The sequence below is a fragment of the Anas platyrhynchos genome, chromosome 7, assembly GCF_047663525.1.
Source record: "Anas platyrhynchos isolate ZD024472 breed Pekin duck chromosome 7, IASCAAS_PekinDuck_T2T, whole genome shotgun sequence".
NCBI classification, from domain to species: Eukaryota; Metazoa; Chordata; class Aves; order Anseriformes; family Anatidae; genus Anas; species Anas platyrhynchos.
The window spans coordinates 4,317,703-4,339,448 of NC_092593.1; the positions used below are offsets into that span (position 1 = coordinate 4,317,703).

The following is a 21,746-nucleotide window of genomic DNA, read 5'->3' on the forward strand; positions in this document are numbered from 1 at the left end:
AGGTATCCACGCTGAGTTTGCTAAGTACATGCATCGAGTCTCTACTTCTGCCAAGGCCAAAGCCATGCAAAGAGCCCTCAGAAGTGCTTGGGAAGCTGTCTGCTAAGGCTTTATCTGGGATTCGTTCTAAGAAAATCACATGCTGCTTTTTAAGTGATTATTTCTAGAAGGTGCCCAGAGGCAGAGAGGGTGGGACAGTGACCGCAGCTCCTTCTGAGCAAAGGCAGAGGTTCAAGCCACTGAATGCTCACAGCAGAGATCACAGGACTTGTGCTGCTGTAGCCAAATTTCATGCAACTGGTTGCTGTTGGGGAGAAGGAGCTCTCTTGGGTGCCTTCGCAGCTCATTAGCAGAGTTCCTACTGCAGCTAGCTCAACCACACAGCTCCCACTCTAGCCACATCCTTCTGAGCCCAGGAAAACATCACAATCCCATTTTACAGAGGAGGACACAGAGGCCGTTTTAACTCTGGGATCCAAGTCTATTAAAAGCTAATGAGAAGATGCGTTGTCCAGTGAATTCACCAAAGTCATAAAAACATGGGTTTCCGAGCCAGGGCCGCAGCACAGAAGCTCCCAGGTCCTCTGTGCTCAGGCAGTTTGCCATCACGGAGACCTTCCTGCTCTTAGCCGCTGCTTGGTCAATGCCAGGCAACTTAATTTACACTGGAGACACTGCTCACTCCCAGACTCACGCACACCATCCAGAACAAGGGCATCATTCATGGACATCAGCATCTGAACTTGTTTGTAAAGAAAACTCTTTTAAATAATAACCAGGGAGTTACAGAGAGCACATCTAATCACAACTATTAAGAAGAACGTTGTTCAGTATTTATCAGATCAGACAGGAGTTTGCTTCAGAAAAGTGGTTTCAATAGAGGATCTTAAGTATATCCCCAGTGCTATAGTGAATGCAGATATTATTTTACAATGGCAGAATTTCTACCTATCACTGAACTGTAAATTTAATTGATGTTAAGCAAGAAGAACCACAAGAACACAACGAGTGCCCATTTCTCACAGCCTCTCTATCCTGCATGCAGTTACTTAGGGCTTATATACCACCAGTTTAGAAACATGCCTAATTGCTTATGGTCAACGTCGTACCACTGCCAGATCACACATTAAACAGATAACCACTATTATTATAAGAGCAACTTCCTTGACCTCATATTTTGGTCTGGCTCTGAATTCCTGTATTTTACCAGTTTGGTTTGTTACATTATGCCAACCTTCTGCCTGTACATGTCATTTTCTACTCCTGTAAGTGACCGGTGCAATAGAGAGCTTACTATAAAATGCGTATTTGAGCACATGAATAGAATAAATTCAAGAAATGTGATCACAGTTGCTCCTGCAATGTTTTTATAAACACAGTCTCTGCTTTTTTATTATAGTTAAGGTACAGTGTGTTATTTGGCAGGGGAATCTGACTTGAAAATGTAAAAGGTTCAGGCAACCACACATTTGGAAGTAGAAATCTTTCCTTAAAACATGGCTCTGGTTTTTAAACATAGCAAAATTTCTGGAAACTTCAGTTTCTCAAAGTCTGCCAAAACTGCAGTCACATGTAACATATTCTTGGGGCTTACATATAATGTTTCAAGTAATAAACAACATCTTGTTTAGAGCAGCATGGAAAAAAAAAGGGGGGAAAGCACTCATTAGGAGTCAAAGCTCTACATCAGTACTAAAAACAAAACATGTTTCTCACAATGAAAACTCAGAATAACTTTTATGATTTATTAATAAAAGATTTATGTGCTCTTCACATCTCTAATAATTGCAGTTAAAATCATAGGTTAAATTCTTACGGCAATTAGGTAAATTATATTACAAAAGAAAGAAAATTTCATATTCATTGAAGTGCACTCAGGTTTTCAGTAACAAAATGAAGAGATATTAGCTGTAATTCAGTAACAGAATGAGCTATATATCGTACATAACTATACATTGCCAGCAGCCCTTCAATGCTTTCTGTATAACTCATTTATCATACACTTTTTATTCAGGAACAAGGCTGTATGAAAGAAAAAAAAAATGTTGCCCATGTGAAGTCTCATCATGCAAAATATTCACAGCTTAAATATATGCACAGTCATCTCTACTAGTCAGACACCATTTCAGTCCACGCATCAGAATACATATTAACAAAATGATATTGAGACAGAAATAGCACACCGCAGCCAGCAGTGAAGTATGGGCCATAATGCCTACCTCACTGGGATCTGGTCGGGTTTAATTAATTAATGCTTATGAAGCACTATGAGCTCCTCAGATCATCACTTCAATTCATTACCACCAACATTTGTTTTGTATCCCACTTTCCCCCCTTAATTCAACAGTGAATTTCCTTCAGAAAGTGTTGCATTTACGGAGTAATGAAATGGCTGGAGTGATCTGACAGAGCTGCATTCGCAGGAGTACAGAAGGGAGCAGGACCCCTTCCCTTTCCTTTCTGTTCTTTTGGCATCAGGTCTAAGGAGAGTGTGAAGCTTCATGATGTACAATCCTTCCCCTGAGAAGCCATTCTGGACCAAAGCTATGTCAAAACACAGCAGGAAAGGTTAAAGGTAAGATGTAACATCAAAGAATTAGATATTAGTCTGGGAAACACCATCGCTCACATTCATGTTAATTAAGGATGGGTATGAGCTACAAAGTTCAGAGGAGGATATGGATACAGGCATCTAGTTCTTGCCTCATCTCTAATAATTATTAGATACATTGGCTGGAAATAGTTGGAAAGAAAATCAATAAGAGAATGAGTCAAGAAAATGAATGGCAATTTCAAATACTTACATGCATAGGATTTCACTCAAGGGCGAGACAAGATAAAATAAGTAGTCTGTATTAAAACAAAACAAAATATACTTTGATCAAAACTCCATTCAGTGGAATTTCCTTTAAGGACTTCAAAATTGGAAGGCTAGAGAACTTAACAGAAAGATTATCTGGTAAAACTCTAAGGTTGTTATAAAATTTCAGAGAAGAAACCAGATTAAGACAACAAAATTACTGGTGGAAGAAAAGTTGATAAAGAAGACTAGAATTTGATAATGGGGGAATTTAATTATTCAGATATTGATTGTTATGATAACAATGTGGAAACCAACGGAGTTTGTTTGTAGTGGCAATGCTATTAGCCCCCTGAGCAACCAGTAGTTACGCTGAACCCTATACTTGGAGATAAGCATGTGTACTGTTCTAAGATTAATTTTAATTATAAAATTTAACTCTAATTACATTTAATTTTAATATAATTTAAAAGTTAATGATAGGGAGCTCAAACTTCACTATGATAAAGATCCTCATAGATGTAAGGGATAAATCAATAGAAGACATCCTTATCAAGAAAATCTTGGGAGAATCTCAAAGTAAATACTCAGGTCAAGAGAACAATTAAGGAAACCTAAGACACTCTTAGTAAGATTTCCTTTTTGAATCAATATTAACAACAATAGAGTTCACAGAGCCAATAGGGAAAAAATGGCCAATAACACATAATAATGGCAATCTAGTAATAGTGAACCACCAAAAAGCAAATAAGCTTTATGGGGTGTATTTTGTAGATATCCTGACTTGCAAGTTCTTCATCAAAGATGGGACCTCATCTTTCAGGACTCACAAGTATAACTTCTTGTTATTTTTGTTCCTGGCATAGCAAAGCATGGGCTTAGCAGTTTATAAATGGAATTGACCTCATGCAGTCCCATGACCATAAGACTCATCTGCAGTTCCATATATTATATCTCCAATCACTGTAATACAACCAACGTACCTGGGAGCAGGTACTTAAAATCCATCTCCCTAACAGAGCTCCAGCAAGAGGAGTGAGAAGCAACCTCTGAAGCTTGGTGAAGATGTGGTCTTAATTTTTTATGCCTCCTTCAGACCAGTGTTAAAGCTGACTGTTTTTCCCACAGGCTGGACACGTGCTTTTGTTGCCAACTTACTGCATCAAGGAAAGCACCATCAACAAATGGTGTGCTTTGCACAATGCTGCGGACGTCTCTGCCAGTGAATGTCCACTTTTGTGTCTAACCTTGGTGGAGTGGAGGCTAGGGACTCCAGGTTTCTGAGTAAGAGCTTGTGTTGTCCCCAAAAACCTTCCTGGCTTAACTGAGTGTTGTTTTGCCTAGCTCTTCCTTTGGTTTGTACAGAAGGCTCAGCTCCCTTAGATCTGATGGCCATCCCATGTTTCCACCGTAGGCAAGAAAAGTGTGGACCCAAATTGGTCAAAAAAAAATCCTATCAGACTTGTTTTATCATTGGTTTAAAATGAAACAAAACAAAGACACTATTTTTCATGGAAACTAATCTTCTTTCAGGGTAAAATGCAATTTTCATGGGGAGAGAAAAAAATAAAAATATCAATTTTGTTTTTCTTGTGGGAAAAAAAAAGTTTTTTTGAAACACCATCACAGTGCCTCACAGCTTATTCCTTTCTATGATTTATAAACCAGATTACAATTTGTGAAATATCATCGCACCTCAGTAGAGACCTGGACACTTCAGAAAGCAGAACCCTCTTTTTCCAATAAGAACTGGATTTTTAAACACCACTTTTTTTGGCCTTACATTTTTAGTTTGGTTTCAGCCTGAGGAGAGGGGCTACTTCCTCTCTAAAATGTTAGTTTTACAATCAAACTAAGCATAGCACTTTTAACTGCATTTACCAAAAATTGCCAGATTCAGCATTGCAATGGAAGGACCTACAGATCAACAAGCTGATATGTGAACAGAAAACTGGAAAGGATAATAAACTTTGTAAAATAATGGAAAATTAAAGCAAAGAAACTACTAATCTGCTACAAAATAATATATAGTGCATATAAGACATTAAGAATTATTTTGGCAGCAGCAAATAAAAATATACTTCTTGAGCTAGAGAGATCCATAAGAAATGTGAATAGATATCTGTGATAAATCAGAAATGTTAAGAAGCATCCCAACAGTAATTCTGATCGCTTGGCACAGAAGTAAAGCAAATACATTGCATAAGGGTTAACTCCGCATCTCACATAAATCAAGTTAACACCATTTAAGTTAGCAAAATTTATTCAAAGTCAAATTCATTTACTCTAGCCAAAGATCTGTCCCTAATTGTATCCTTCGCATTTTATACTGCATTAACTATTTTAACGTATTCAGCTTTAAAGCCCAATGTACTTCAATATAAACTCCATTACATATACATATATACACTTTTGTGTACATATGCACATGCAGAGGAATACATACATATAAAATACTTTTAAATCGTAATATAAACAAATTAACATAACACAATTCGTAGCTATGAAGAATAGACTAGGAGCAGTTTTACGGGATTTAGTGGGGAAACATGCTGAAAATCCTAATTTGAGTAGAGTCAACCAATGTGGATTTAGGGCAGGAAATCTTGCTCAAATAATTTGTTGGAATTGTAAAGATATCACTGCCAAGGTAGGCAAGGAAAATAATATAGGTGGTATATAATATGCCTAGACTTTCTTGAGAGTGTTTGATAAGATCCTACACTGGAGATTACCAGCAAGGTACAGAGCCACTGTGTAAATGATAACAAACTTTAATGAACTGATAACAGTAGGAAAACAGCATTCATTGAATGACTTCAAGATTGGCAGTCAATACAGGATAGTGCTTTGGTCAGGTTAGGAGCTTGTCTTGTCTCTAATCTATGCAAAATAATTAAATCAGAATATCAAAGGTAACATATCAAAATATGCCGGGGACATGAGTTACAGTAGCAACAACTGCCTGAATGCAAGATCCAGATCACCAACACATGCAGCATCAGCACCACCAGGAACACTGCTGGGCTGGAGCACAGAGCTGATAGAGCAAAGTAAACAGGCTTGTTTGATGCAGAGAAAATGTGAAAGCGTGCACCAGCTGGGGAGAAGGGTGGAAAGAAACGATGGAGGGATGCCATGCAAAGGGAAGAGGGGAGAGCAAGAAAGAGCTCAGGCAGAAACTGGAATTCCAGGAAAAGGGAGGAATAGAATAAATAGGATGTTGCTCTGTTTGTTTGTTTGTTTTTACCTTTGAATTAGGAGCTTGAAAATTTAGAAATTAAAAAAAAAAAATCCAGATTATTATTATTAATTAGGAAAAAAAAATAAATAAAATATCTATTGCAATTTAATGGGTAAGTACCTGGGTAAGACTTTTTAACCCAGGAATGGTGCTATCACGAGAATCAGATAACAAAGCTAATCCTCCTTCCTTTGCACCCAAGGCCCATGTAGTTTTGAAGCACTGCCGGTCCCTTTCTGCCCTCAGGGTGATATGGACCTGTCCCGGGTAGCTTAGCACAGGCAGGAGACTGGAGGCAGGACAAAAAGCCTGAGGACTTATTTCTGTGCCACCATGTCTCAGGTCTAAAGTGTTTAGACCCTTAACAGCCCTCATTTTTTTCCTAATGGTATAGGTTATTTTTTTCCTCTCATGGTAATAACACAGAATTTCACCAGATACTTAAAAAAAACAGCATCAGTTAAGAAAGGGCAGTGTTGACTACTTTTCTCAAGTTATACTTCCATGGTGTTTCAAACAACTTGTCTAACATTACAGCCAATTTCTGTTGGTTTTACTGCCATGTCTACTTCATTTATTTTAGTAGAACATCTTTCAAGAGTATGACAAAAAAAAAAAAAAAAAAAAGATTTGGCCTTGTGAGCATTGTTCAGAACTGTACAAAGACTAAAACTTCTGCTCGTTATACATATTTTTAACCAATTAATCTGTTTATGCGAGAAACCTCAGAAAAAAAAGTAGTCTGACATTGTGGTAGTTGCTATGCTAATTTCAGATTTCACTGATACAGTACATTTAGATGGGGAATGGGAAATCCAAGGATTTTAGCTGTGGGTGTTTACAGTGCAACAAATGCCAAGGGAGATGTCTCCCATCCCTCACTCCCATGAGCCCAGTGTCAGAACAACACTGTCTGGGATTCTTGCATTTTCAAATCATCTTTGGATCACCAACTCTCTGGTAAGTTTGGACTCAAACCCCCAGATTAAAAGGCAAATATTTTAGCATATTTTACAGGTGTTGTTTTTTTTTTTTTCTGAATCACTGTGGATCCTGGATTTGAACTTGCTGTGCCACTTTGGTACTATATACTGATTTTTCTCCAGCTGGATGTCCGTGGCTTCCCTTCTCAGAACTGTTTCCTCACCTGCCTGAAAGTAATAGATATTTTTCTTCTGGTTCCAAGTTTCTCAGAGTTCTTTGTCCACCCTCTGCTGCCATCTTAGTTCCTGAATAAAACCTCAGCATTTCTCAATAGGGTGGAGAATTTCTTCCCCTAAACAATCTCTAGTTGCAACGCTTCTTTTATTTTCAGATCAAACGTTAAACCAGACAAAAATCTCCTATTCATCATATAAGTGCATTGCTTTTCTAAAAAAGAGAGTGTAGCTAGATACCAGAAATAATTGTTCCCATACTAGTTTTCTGTGATTTCAACACTTAAACAACAAACTTTCTTGATCTCACACCACAGCAACCTACTTTGCCTGCTTCCTTCACTTATACTTTACCCTGAGTATTTTTGTTTCACCACCATTTTGCTCTTTGAAATTTCAAAATCACAAGGGTTTACTTGTGACTTGTCTCTTTCCCCATGTTTGTTTTCAGATCTCTAATGACATTCTCCTTTGAGTTGCCTCAGAGGAAGGGGAAAACCCATTTTTTTAAATGTTGGCATTCTGAAGAAGCATCTGTATGCTAATTTGCTCTCAACTTTACTAGCAGAATATTTAAAGGGAGATAGTTTTGAATAAATGAAGACCAGTTAGCAGTTAGAAGTCTTTGTAATGCTACTGATTTCTTGGGAGCTTTTTTTCCTCCCATCAGCCTTCAAAGCTGTTTCTTGACTTTAGGAGATCACTGAGTTAATGCTTGACTACCAGAAGTCCTGCTCCACCTTAAGAATTGTACTGAATCTGTCAAACATCAATTTTGAATCAATGCCAATTCAGTATAAATAAAGTGTGATATGGACACTCCAGCAAAGGATAGCCTGCAAATCAAAAGAACTCTTATTGCACAAGGAACATGATAGATTTTCTCCAATAATTCCAATTTTGATCACCTTTTCCAAAGAAGAACTTCAGTGACTCAAATAGGAATAAGATATGAAGCAATCGTTGTTTCTGACTGTTAAAGATAGTTGATACAAATTAAGGATGAGACTAATCCTTTCTAAAAAGACCTAAACATTAACATTTTCATAATTAGGATGGAAGCTGAAGTAGTGGTGGTATCTGGTGGGTTTAAAAAAGATGCCAATTAAAAATGAAAAGTCTAAGAATAAACAGTAAATTCATGGAGAGCTATCCAATTCACAGCGTGGCGGGCATTTTGTTAAATAAAAGCACCAAGTGAACTGGAGTATTAATGAACAGAAGAGATAGCCAGACATGTTTATATAGGCAGACAGGGCTGGAGGATATATCGACAAGGCAGGGAGGTGTGTTGTAATAAACTTGATGGGGGACAGACTTGTTGGGCCAAGTGTCCCTTTCCCGTCCAGGAATTCCTCCTGTCCTCATTACCCTTTCACCTCTGGACAGCTGCAATATTAAAATCTGGCTCATGTCTTAAGGAAATTGAGTTTAATGTCCTTAATTTAGTCCCCAGTCCACATATCTCCATATCACAACACAATCATACAATTTGGCTCGACCGGCAGCATCTGCTCAGGAAAGAGGCCCATGCTGCAATGGCAGGGCTGTTGCAAGGCAAGGCTGAGACCTCTAGAAAGCATGCATAGCTCATCCTTCTGTAATGCCTGTGTGGTAGGTTCATACTAAAGAGAAACCCTCTCTTTTTCATTCCTTTGTTTTTCTGGTATCCTTTGCATGTAACATTTTAGTTGCCGAGTTGTCGAAGCAGCCAGCCTGCTCCTATATCCATGACGGCAGCCAAGCTGGACAAGCACACACATGGTCTCATGATTCCCTGTTTTTTAACTCACCAAAACAGGTAGTAGCCTCAAAAATGCAATGAGTAATTAGCCTGAATCAGGGTAGATTGCTCCTCTCTGAAGCATGGGTGAATGCTGCAAGTGCTGCACCCATCGATTACATAGAAGAGAAAATTTTAGTGGTGGGTTTTGGTCATTTTCAGTTAATAAATCATTTAAATTGATAACTTCACATCTCCAGACAGACTTCTGATTTGAAAACTTCAAGAATTGTTGGGTAGACATACAAAAGGCACTTTCTCTTCATCTGGAAAACATCTATGTTACACGCTTTCCAACACTGAGGTTTTTCCTTTGTATCTTTTTTTAAGAGGACTTTTATTATGCCTATGCTATGATTTTCTTCTGATCCATTTGCTTACCAGCCTAAGGAGCATAAAATAATATGTAGATACTTGACAAGTATTAGCAGAAATGTCAATGTACTGGGTGCGTTTTGGGGTGGAAAGGAGGGTATAAGATGGAGAGTAAGTCTGTCAGCTTGAGGCAGAAGAAGCTGATTTGTAAATAACAAAATTGTAGGATTTATTCTTTTTGATGCACTGCACTTTTATTAAAAGAAAATCCCCTGGAAACCTCTGTAAATGGCATGAAACATATAATTAGACTTAGCTTTTCTCACTCTCTGCTTATTTAAATGCTCAGTAACTTCAATGGTGATTCAGTAACAACTGATTTTATAGAAACATCTGACAATGAGAACAAATATTTGCAGTGGTTTCAGTCTCTGCTCTGTGTTTCTGTCCCTTCACCACAAGGCATGAGGGAGAGCTGCCTTCCCTGCTTGCACACCCGCACCGCTTTCCCCACAGCTCCCACCTCCATCCAAGTCTGCTTCCCAATACTAAATGCCAGGAATAAAAACCCCTAAATAGGACACACCTTGACTCATGCTTCCCAAATGCCAACCCCTAAATTCCAGGCACAGATCTCAGTGATGGCTTTTATCCTCCCCAAAATAAGTGCCAACAACAGGTGGGTTTGGCATAGACGAGACACCACAGCCACATGCAGCTGGTGGGTGGCGGTGGCACAGCAGCTAACCCCAGCACCCACCTGCCCCAGCAGCTCAGGGAGGCTGAGGCACTTCAGCTGCAGGTGTCCAAGACCATGCCGTGGTTGGGTTTGTTGTCTTTTGCCTGGCCTCGACCACTTCTGCCCTTTCTGTGTCTTCTAGGGGAAGAGATCTTGCATGTAGAGCCACCCCAAGCACCCCAGCAACCCAGCACCCCAAGGCCTGTTCCCACCTCTGCTGGCTTCAGTGGCATCTGCTGCCCATGCCATACACAAAAAGAAAGGTCAGATAATTAATATAGCGAATGGGCACCATGCTGGACCCATGGAAATGTCTGTGCTTGGTAAGACGTGGCTCAGTCAAACTATGGCATAGAGTCCCACTGGTACAGCTCCTGACTCATCAGAGCCATGGCTGTCAATGCTCACAGCAACCCAATCCAGGTAGAATTTATTCTGGAGGTTTTGCCTCCCTTCCAGCCCAAAATCTGGAAAATCACAGCCATTCATAACCTCCTTGTGGAGGGCCCTTTATCAAGCGGCCCCACTGGCTGAGCACCAAAGGCTAGTGCCATATTCTGCCTCACTCATCTTCTGCACCCATTCCCAACCTGTCAGAACGGGGGAAGAAATACAGTCAATATAGTCAATTCTGAACTATATATATGTGTATATATATATAAGTAGGCATTTTTAGAGAGTTTCAGGTTGAAAGTTGCTTGTCAGAATCCGAGAAAGGAGCAGCAGTTGTTCTGACACTGCGGTTTTCACATCCTTGTCAGAGACTTGAAGCAGGATAGCTGATGTGTGTTAAAAAAAGGATGGCAAGGTTTTAAAATAGTTTAGATGCTGCATGGAGCAAATTTCGAGCGCTGTAGTAAGAGCTGGTACGAGTGTACATGCGCCTACCACCACCCGTACGGGGAAAAGGCTTGTTCGAGTACTGGTGTCTTTACTGCAACACCAACCCGGAGAACCACAGAGCAAATGGCCAGAGGGGTGTCAGGAAATTTCCAGATAAACATTTTTCAAACACAAACTGGGGAGGGAGGGAAGACCTGGGGAAAAGTTTCATGGCAGTAAAAATAAGCTCTCCTGTTTTTGACAGCTCTAATAACCCAGAGCCCAAGATTTGGGCTTGGAAAAGGGCCAGTTGGCCCGGCCTCCATCCGCAGACGAGCTGGAGGTGATGCTGATAGTCAGGGGGAAGCGAGCAGAAGAGCTGGCAAGTCCAATGCCACCACTGACGGAGGGGATGCCTGCCAGTTCACACATAAGTCTGCAGGTCAGACGTGCAACGTCGCTGGGACAGGCGATGCAGAGCAGCAGCAGTTTTCCAGATATTGGGCAATTCTATAAACAAGGAATTTCCTTGAAAGCTATGTGGCAGAATCTAATCGTTTCAAACCATTCAGGCTTTTCTCAATATTTTTGTCACCCTCACGTTGGTGTAGATTTTGAAATACACAGACAATCTCCTGGAGTCACAGAGAGAACAAAATGCTTTCCCCGGGGCAGTGATAAGAGCTGTCGGGGGCAATCGTACAATCACGGAATGGTTGGGTTGGAAGGGACCTCACAGATCATCTAATTCCAAACCTTGCCTTGTGGGATTGACTCAAGTTGACTCAGAAACTTTTGGATGGCCACCAAAATGTCAGCTTTGCACCTGGATTCCCTGCCAGTAACTTCACCTCCACCGGCTTCATCGGTAGTCAACAGGAAAAGAAAGAGATGGTGGGAAAGCTGGGGAAAATAAATTTGACCTGGTTGTGAAATAGGTAGAACAGGATCTGCCCTGTAATTTTATCATTTATATTCACCATTTTGCCTGGTTAAAACAAAACAAAACAAAATAACATAAAATGTAAAATAAAATCTGCATTTCCAGTGTAAATAAGTCTTCCACAAAGCTGTCTGTTATCCTCATTAAGGCACAGCACGATCCAGGGGGTTGGGGCTAGCTCAGTGCTGCATTCGCTCCAGTGCTGCTGCTGCTACCAGAGGAGAGGAGATCCTGGGGGATCCCCCAGAATGGTCCCTTTGCAGAGAAGTGTGGGTGCCTCTCAGGGATGTTAGCTTTTCTCCTGCTTTCAGAAACAAAGTCTGCAGGTTTAACCCCAATGCTTGCCTCGTCCCTTTGCGGAGAGCTTGCTGCCGCTGCTGCCCCCCCGATGGCCAAAGCGATGGCAGCTCCTGGCACTGGTCTCAGAGCTGGCCCCCTGTGCTGCAAGGCTGCAAGCTGACTGCTCTGCTATTACAGACTCAGCCCCCCAGGAAAAAAAAATCTGTTATCACTGAGCATATGCAACTGCTAAACATCCTATTCAGTATAACTTCAGCCTGTTCTGAGAACTACATTTCACAGTTTCTTTATACAGTATCTGTCTGTCAGATATTGCCCACTAGATTACCATAATCTATATAATATACTTCCACCATAAATGTATATATACCCATTTCTTACACATATATATATTTCTTGGCCAAAATTTTTACTACCTACTGTGAACAACAAAAAAAAGAGATTTAAGTTTTTATTTTAATTTTTCATTTCACGTGTACTATCTTCCCTATATAAATGGCACTAAACAAATTTAAACACTAACATGCATTGCATTCCGGTATTTGTGCCTCCATTTCAGTGTAATTTCTTTAATCTCCTTTTCTTTAATCTTTAATAGTACTGCATCCATTTAAGGTGTTTCTAGAGCATCTATTGCCGTGGTTCTTAAGTATGACAACAAGGAATAGCTCATATGCAGAATATCTGGGATCCCTGTGCACTTAAATGTACCACTAAATATAAATGCTTAAAAGATTTCATTTCTTACTAAATCTAATTCAGACCTGGCATAAGCGAAGGCAACTCCTAGCAAAACCCCGTGGGTGTCAGGCGGGCAGTATTGCTGTAATAATTAACCAGGGGTCTAAGGCAGTGGAGCAGAGGCTACTCCTTTAATTTCTTGCTTTTCTCTCTTTCTTTCTTTTTTATACCTTTCTGGGTATGGTTTTGTCCGGCTGCCCCTTCCTCCTTTCTGTTCCCCATGTGGCTGAGCTGTGCTCATACCAACTGAACGCCGAGCGCGTTGCACAACAGGCACCGCTGCTTGCACCTATTTGCTGACCAACTTGCAACTGCTGTGCAGCCCGTGCTCTTGCTTTGTTGAGCAAAGGGGGGGCTTGAAGATTATGATTTAGGCATATTAAAATATAACAAGTAAATGCTGATGTCATCTCGCCAGGAAGACACTTGAAACAGTAAAAATGGATATAAAAAGTTCTTGATATTTTAAGCACCTCAAATTGAAACAACCTTTGGTCTTCTCACTAAGTGTCATATAAACAAGAAGGGAAAACTGCACGTCTGAGATATTTCTTTATGGTTTCCTAGCTTAACTCTGCATGGTTTTAAGCACTGTGTGTGTATTGCTGGAGACCTTACCACCGTTTTTGAGAAAATGGGGCCTAAATGCGCTCATATCTGAAAGATACACAGTCTTATTAATGCATATATGCCATGCATAGATTATTAACAGCTTCATAACTAAACACAAGCTTACATTTCAATAAACATACTTTTACAACTGCAAAGAAAAAAAGTTTTACATTAGGATGTTACTTACTTCGTGTCTTTGTCCTGGGAGAATGCAACTAAAGAAACCACATTTAAAATCAGACATTAGATATGCAAATATGTGTTCAGATCAGAGATACGAAAATTATTCAAATGATTAATTATTCATCATAAAAATGTCAATTAATAATTCTGAAGCATAATAGGCATCTTTCTGATGCATCTTTATTTTTCAAGCCTAAATACTGTTGAATCTGTGTTCAATTGCATTCTAACAAGTTTTTAAAAATTCAACAAAGTAAACAACCAACTATAAACAAAAGTGAGCGGCGAATTTTAATAACTGCCGAGAAACGTGCCTAAAGTTCAGCACCAACCCCAGAAGAGAGGGGGAAAATCCCGTCGAGTGCAGGATGCGCATCCTCGCCCACCCACCCGCTGCCCCTCGCCCCGCAGCCCCTCGCCCCTCCTCTCTGCCCAGCATGAGAAGCGGTTCGGGTCCCACGGATGCTGCTCTCCTGCCCCAGCACACGCTGTAGTCAGGAGCTGAGGCGTCAGATGTGACTTTATATATGACAAAATTAACAAAAACATATGAGAGAGATTCACTTTTAACATGCAGGGACTCACACGAGATTAAATATTACAGTGATCTGCTTGTTAGAAATGCCCAGGGATAGATAAATTAAAGCCAGACAATCTTTTCCCTCGCTTTTGGCTCACATCCTATCCCTACATGGGTTTTCCGCAGAGGAACTTGAAAACTTTGGGAATGTTGATTCAAAAGGTTTCTTCTCAAATACCTCATCAGCGGGTGGGGGGAGAGTCGTTCCCTGACCCTTTCTTCCTCTCCTCCGTGCCCTCTCCTCCATGTGGAAATGGCAAAAAAACAAAAGGCTTTGCTCTCTACATCTTAGTTTACACGGACACCTGTATCGAGGAAAAGCATCCACCAGCACCTTGGGGCCACACAGGGCATTCCCCACGCAGAAAAATGATTCCAGTCTGCCCTGTCCTCTGCCACCACAGGTGGCTGCAGAGCTCCCCTTCCCCCCCAGTGTGTTTCAGTCTTTTTTTTTTAAAAAAAAAAAAAAAAAATTCCACTTTTTTATTTTTTTTTCATCCCAAGGCGAGGGCAGCTTCTACACCAGAGGTCTGCTCATGAAAGCAGCCGACACCCCCAGGGGCCTGGGCTCCCCCAACAGGGCCCAGTGCCAGGCTGAGGGAAGGATGCTCTCCCCAGGCTGGGCTCGGCTGGGAACCCCTGAACAGGGATTTTTCATCCCTAACGCAGGCAGAGTTTGGTCCTCGAGAGCCCTGGCTATGAAGGACCTGAAATAAATGCTTCAGAGCAGCTAACGTGTTTCTAGAGGCACGAAACCTCTGTCTTCACTAGCCTTAATCAAAACCTATCAGCTAGAGCGTTTCTCAATACAGCCTCTTTCTTCTGCTGGAGACAGAACCTAACATACATGATTATAGAGGGGGGGAGAATTGTGCCCATCCTCTCCCTGGCCCTATTCCTTCACAAAGTGAAGCAGGGAACCCTCCAGCAGGGCAGCAGCTGGCAGAAACCTGGGGTGCAGGTGCTGCCCTCAGCCCCGGCACCCCCCTGACAGCAAAAGTGAGGGCATGGGCAAAAAATGTGCTCCCCATGGCATGTCCTGGGGAACGAGCGAGCACATCCAGATAGTTAGGGCCACAAATCATCCCACCAGACCAGGACTGAGCCTGAAAAGCCACCGGGGCAGCAGGGATCAGCAGAAGGACGAGGGCCTGCAGGGCCTGCGCAGGCTGCGATGCCCACAGCAGGGCCAAGCCCCGGGCCCCCCTCTGTTGGTGGGGATCTTTGGGGGGCTCTCTCCCCCTGCCCAGCCCCTTTCTCATGGTAACAAGCCCCTCACAGCGGGGATGGCCCCCAGCTGGCCCCACAGCCCCACACGGGGCCGCGGGGGGGGGACGTGGGGTCATTTCCATGTGCGGCAGACAAAGAGGAGGCCATGGAGGAGGCAGCTGGCAGCACCCACCATGGCATCTCTGGCACAGGCTGCCCCCAGCTCCCCTCTCTGCTTTCCACGCAGGAAAACTTGAGGAAAAGGGGAAAAACCCACAGCCAGGGAACTGTCCTTAAAACTGCCCCTTGAGCCACACCACCCAGTGCCTTGCACAGGGAGAGAGCTGCGTATTTGGGGTCTGCTCAGTTTAGGATGGATGGGGTGGGGGGCTCCTGTCTGAAGTGGAGAATCGCGTGAGGCTCTGCACGGGAATGCTGAGCACACTGCGAAAGGGAAGAGGCTGGGAGCCGGGCTGCGAGCACCACCCCAATAAAGGCAGGATCTATAGGCTGTCATTATTTCCATATCCTAAAGAAGCTGCACGCCCATTATTAGTTCAGAGCAGGGCAGGAAATCATCACCCGGATTAAGGTTAAATTCCATCTCAGAAGGGCTTAGCTGACTGCTAAATGCTTATGTCCAGTGTCCAAAAATTAAAAATAAAAAAATAAAAATAAAAAAAGAGAAACAACCCACCCCGCATAGCATGTTACAATAGCATCTAATAAGGTTAGGTGTTATGCCACTGCTGCGAGGCTCGGAGCAGTTTATCGCTCTGATGCAAGCCCTGCTAGGGCGCTTCAGAGCTGGAGGAACTGTAAGATTGAGGGCTGGAGAGCAGGCTGCAAAATTATGAATAGGGATTATCTGACAATACCAACATGTTCCTTGAAGCCCGTGAGCATCATCGCACGGTCTGAGGGTTTGTTTTTTAGTGTAGCTGCTGATATATGTTTTATGATACAACATCGGTGGCACTCCTTCCTACTGCAGGTTAGGCTGCAGCTTCTCTTAATCTGCCGTTCATCCTCCCGTTCTGTAATCTGGAAACATATGAATAATATGTAAGGCATTTGTAATGGGATTAATTTTGAGAACTTGTTTGTGTTGTGGGTTTTTGGTTGCTTTTTCTTACATAAAATGTGGATAACTGGAAATCAAGCGAGTCAGTAATTAGCATTCACTTTTTTCTTTTTCTTTCTTTTTATCATATGCATCTAAATTCAGTTTAGCTCTTTAAGGAATTGCCAGACTGCCCTTGATTTATAGGCAGTGTCTTCTGGATCTGAGAGGATCTAATTCAAATTAATAATACTTGAATCTGATTTCAGGATATTTGCACTGTGCTATACATTTCATTAAGATATCACCACGTTGTGTGCCTGTGTGTGTGCACATGACTATCTACAGGTATATTTAGGCACGGGCAAGTCATGTAACCTGCAAGAAAAATAATAATAATAATAATAATAATAAAACAGCGTTGGCATTTAGACAGCAGTGGCAAGAAAACTTTTAGCAAAGCCAAGCTAACTCAGATCCGGGGGGGGGGGGAAATAAAATAAAATAAGTGAATAATGAAAATAGCGAATCGAGGGGGGGGGTGAGTGGGAATAAAATAAGTGAATAATTAAAATAGCGAAGAGAAAAGCCTTGTCCCCACCTCTGCGCAGCTGCCGGGCTCGGCGGCAGCAGCCTCCAAGCCCTGCGCGGCCGCTCGGACCCACGGCCCGGGCAGGGCGCAAGTAGGGCGCAAATAGGGCGCAAGTAGGGCGCAGCCGTCGGCGCAGCCTTTTTCCCCCGTTCCTCCTGCCGCGCAGGGACCTGCGGCCGGGGGACAGGCAGCGAGGGGCTGTGGGGAGCCTCGGACCCCCCTTGGGCTGTGCTGAGACCCCCCGGAGGCAGCCCCCCGCCCTGCCTCTCCCCTCTCCCCCAGACCCGGATCACACCGGGGCACCGACGCCTGCCTGGAGCTCGCAGGGTTAGGTTCGGGGAGGAGGTGAAAAATAGCAATCGCATCGCGCTGGAGAGGATGAGCTGCTGTTGGGGGGCTTGGGGGACCCCCGCCGTCCTTTGCAGTGTTTAATCATCAGAAAGGTGTCCTCTGATCAGCAGCATTTTTGAGTGCAATTGCTAGTGACTATTGCTCGCGTTCCTGCTCTTGCTGTAGGCACACATTCAATGCACAGTTCAAGAGCAGTTTATCTTAGCTTAATGTAAGTAAAAGTATAGTGTCGGATCAGTGTACCATTTGTTTCAGTTTTCTTCAGGAGGGAGGGAAAAAAAAAGAAAAAAAAAAAAAAGTGCTGTAATAGATTTAACTCTGTCAAAGCAGGGAAATTGTTCCGCAGCTCCCTAATACAGCCCTTTGGGCAGCTCCACGGTTACCTTCAGAAAGGATCACGCAAGTAGGAAAGACGTGAAGTTTATCTTTGCACGGAGAGCATTTCAAGCCCTTTTAGAGGGAGAAGCGGCTGCGGGTTGTGCTGGGAGCCGGGCAGGAGCGGCTGAGGCTCAGCCATAGCAGCCCCTTTGCACTAAACCGCCTCGCTCAGCATCCCCAGCCTGGGCTGCCTGACTTACTTCTGTATTAGTTCTCAATTACGTGCAGTGTAAACCAGCTTTTTGATTAACAAAACAGCAGAGCATTGGTTAAGAACACTTAAACTTCAAAAAAAAATCCCCCTGGGAAGTGGGCTCTGAATTGGTTAATAATGTGCAGTACTTGCTAAATTGCTGACTTCCAGATGTGGAAAATATCTTTCTTGTTTAGGACCTACGTAACCTGATTGGATTACGACAGAAGCGTCACATTGGAAGGCTTTTGAGTGATGATTTAATTAACCATACAGTAGAAAGCTGTATTTGCCAGGAAACCCCTTCCATATTTGCATAACCAATCCCTTCAGTGCAAAGGTGGAGTCTGGGCTTCTTCTCTTTTTTTTTTTTTTCTCTCTCTCTCTCTTTTTTTTTTTTTTTTCTAGATGCAATTTTATTTTAATTTTAATACTTTGCAAAGGTGAAAAACTTGTAACCTCCGCGAAGTTCGGTACCACGCGTTGCTCGCCCGAGCTGCCTGCCGTGCAGCCAGCCCCGGGCAGGGCAGGGGCAGGAAAAAGCGCCCAGCTCCCCCCTGCTCCCTATCTGTGAACAAAACAGAGCGACTGTAAGATCTCAGCACGGTTGTTGTGTTGTTTTTTTATTATTTTTTTTTTCATCAGATTTAGCTGACTATTCAAATAACCTGGACGAGTGCTGAAATGAAATGAAAGAGAGGGAAAAAAAAAAAAAATAATAATAATAATAAAAATGCCCCCAAAGAAACGCGTGAAGATAAAAATAAAACAGCAGCAAAACGAGCGGGAGGCAGCCAGGAGCTCGTTTGCGGTGCCCGCACAGAGTTTAGTTTCTAGGCGTTGCGTTAGGGTAAGTTTTGGCCCTCCGCAAGCTGCGGGAGCTGCGGGAGCGCAGCGGGGCAGGATGCGGCCCCCGGCGGCTCCCGGGGCGGCCGAGGCGGGGGGGGGATCCCGCGGGGGGGGGGGGGGGGGCGGGATCCGGCGGGGGGGATCCCGCCGGGGGGGGCGGCAGGGATCCAGCCTGAGGGCAGGGATCCGGCAGGATCCTGCTGCGGTTGGGGGGGGGGGATCCGGCACACATCTTGCCTGGGGGAGGAGGATCCCATATGAAGGGGGGGCTGGGGAGGGGGGGTTATACCCTGGGGGGGTCGCAGGGGGGGAAGAGGCATGGGGGGGATAGGGATGCACCGCGGGGGGGTGGGGGGATGCAGCCTGGGGGGGGGAAATGCACCCCTGGGGGGTAAAGATGCACCCCTAGGGGGGAAAGGATAAACCCCGGGGGGGTAAAGGATGAACCCTGGGGGTTAAAGGACGCACCCCGGGGGGGTCAGGGGATGCACCCCAAATTGGAGGGGGGCAGAGGCTGCAGCCGGGGGGGCCCGAGGCCGCATCCCCCCGCGGGGCAGGGGCTGCGGGGGGGCCGCGGGGCGCGGAGCGGCGCGGAGCGGGGCGGGGGGCGGGCGCGGGGCGGGGGGCGGGCGGGAGGAGGTGGAATTGCATTTGTGCCGCTAAAGCCCTTCGCGGAGACTTCAAGGTATAATCTATCCCAGATCCTTTCCCAGAGAGAAACTTGGCGATCACGTTTCCACATGATGCTCACGTTTGGTGCTCTTCAATTATCCCTCCCCACAAAGATAGGTGGCGTGTGTTTCAGGGTCTCTCCTCTCGCTCCTACAGAAAAGAAAAAGAAAAAAATGTCATTAGAAGAGGCGTAACACGTCAGTCCGTCCCCAGGTTTGTGTTTCCTGGAGTGGCAGAAAGAGATCAGTCCTAACCTGCCCAGCAGGAATAACGGTCCTTCCGACAACTCTTTGCAAGGCTTTTTACAATTTCTCCAGGAGCTGCATCTCCCTTCACCTTTTCTCCTCCACTTCGCGGCTTCTTCATGCTTTTGCTTCTCACCATTTCTGGCCAAAACTACAACCAAGACTTCGCAGGTAGGTTGGGAATTTAATTCCGTTTTCCTTCTTTTTTTTTTTTTTTTTTTTTTCCTCCCCTTCTTTTTCCTCCCACCACCTCGCGCTCCAGCGGGCTTCTTTAATTTCGATAGCGTTTGATTTTTTTTTTTTTTAATTTTATTTTTATTTTTTTTTAAGCATGCTGGCTTCTCCCTGCTTTGCTCAGACTTGGGGCGAAAATCTCCTTTTTTTTTTTTTTTTTTTTTTTTTTTTTTTTTAACCGAAACCCGAAGTCACTCGGGCTCCTGCTCCGGGAAGGGGCGAGCGGGGTCGGGGCGCTGGGGGCTGCCCCCCCGCTACCTGTCACCAGGTACGGGAGGCGCCTTGCGCACCGCAGCAGCCAAAGTTTTAGCGCCGGGGAGGCACCTCGTCCTCCCGCAAAAAGGCGAAATCAAAGGCTGGGGATTTAAAATAAAAGCCACCCGGCCACCTCCTGCTCTTTTTTGCTTGTAGGGTTCCCTCCGGAGCCCCAAACTTTGCAGGTACCTGTTAATGGTAACGCCGAGCCGGCGCGGCCGGGCACCGCTGGAGCCCCAGCCCGGGGCAGGGCTCCCGGCGAGGATGTGTTTCCCCAACCAGAAAGTTTGCTGTTTTGTCTGCTTACTTAGTTTCATTTCTTTATTTTATTTTGCGAAGCTGGGTGAAGTAACACCTTAGCTTCTGGGATCCTAAAGCAAGAAGTGAAAGTACTGACTGGAACTTAAAAGTCGTTTACCAAAAAGCGAAAAAAAATATATATTAAAAAAAAAAAATGCTAGCCAGTTGTCTGGGAAGAAAAGTGTTGCCGAGATCTGCAGGTTTCAAATTATTGACAACTTTTGGGGGGAGGCTGAAGAGCAGGGGAGATAGCGAAATGCATTTAAAACAATTCTCCATTGGGCGTTTTGCATGAAAACGCCACTCGCCGAGGAAGGCTCAGAGCCTCGCTCGCCTCGGCTCCTGTCCTCCCCACTCTGCTGCATCCCGTGTCAGACCTGCCCCGGTGATGCCAGCCTTGCCCACTCCAGAATCGGGAAAAACTGGCAAATCTTAAACTTTCTGGCGCATTTCTCAGCCTCTCCCTTCCTCGGCCGCATGCATCCACATCCAGAGAGCTCGCAATCCTCCCTGCCCAGGCGCAATCCCAGGCAGGAGAGTGTGAGTAAACATGCTGACCCCGCACACACACACTCTCAATATTCCCATCCTCTTACCTGCTCGGGGATTTTTTTAGCCAGGCAGGTTTTATAACCGCAAAGGTCTGAACAGAGAGTTCAGGCGGAATAAAAGACCTAGCAGCAACACACTTCCCTGCTCAGTCCTGGTGTGAAGCTCCAGCAAAGTCAAAAGACACAGGGAATAATAATAAATAGAAAAGCCCACTTTGCTGGGGAAAAAAAAAATGGTGAGGCAGGTAATCATTTATTTTATTTTATTTTTCTACGTTTTGTACAAAACTCCCAGTGCAGGGGAAGACAATAGATGCGAAGGCGAGGAGGGGGAATCCTGCTCAGGAGAGCAAGGGTTAATTGCCCTTGTTTTACAGTTTGCATCTGTTACATCTTTTATAGCCCCCTGTTTAAACTAATCCTCAAGTCAAAGCATCTTTAAAGCTACAGCATCTTCCTCGAGGTGGACTGAGTTTCAGGAGCGTTCTTGCAGCAAAGCAAAGGCTCCAGTGACAGATAGAGGCTCCTGCACAGCCGGGTACGCACAGTAGGTCCCAAAGTTTACAAGTTAAAACACACACACCCAGCCTGAGAGCCTGAAAACTCTGACAGCGGTAGTTTTGATTTCTGTTTCT

General features: G+C 44.0%; 1 protein-coding gene and 1 long non-coding RNA gene across 4 annotated transcripts in view; one reads left to right on the top strand and one right to left on the bottom strand.

Moving 5' to 3' along the window:
• Nucleotides 1-1,592: 1,592 nt before the first annotated feature.
• LOC119717533 (uncharacterized) lies at nucleotides 1,593-16,818 on the bottom strand. The gene is made up of 4 exons (XR_005267261.2): nucleotides 16,311-16,818; nucleotides 13,644-13,671; nucleotides 2,805-2,850; nucleotides 1,593-2,544 (listed from the first exon to the last, which is right to left on the bottom strand). It is a non-coding gene; the product is annotated as an uncharacterized lncRNA (long non-coding RNA).
• Nucleotides 16,819-19,528: 2,710 nt separating this feature from the next.
• The window catches only part of ZEB2 (zinc finger E-box binding homeobox 2), a 111,831-nt gene continuing 109,613 nt past the window's right edge, over nucleotides 19,529-21,746 (top strand). For 2 of the 3 annotated variants that reach the window (XM_038182515.2, XM_005011882.6), the window contains exon 1: nucleotides 19,800-19,942. The gene's annotated coding sequence lies outside the window, so the exon portion shown is untranslated. Of the gene's footprint in view, nucleotides 19,740-19,799; nucleotides 19,943-21,746 lie in introns of those variants that run through there. The other variant, XM_072040394.1, reaches the window with a different exon arrangement.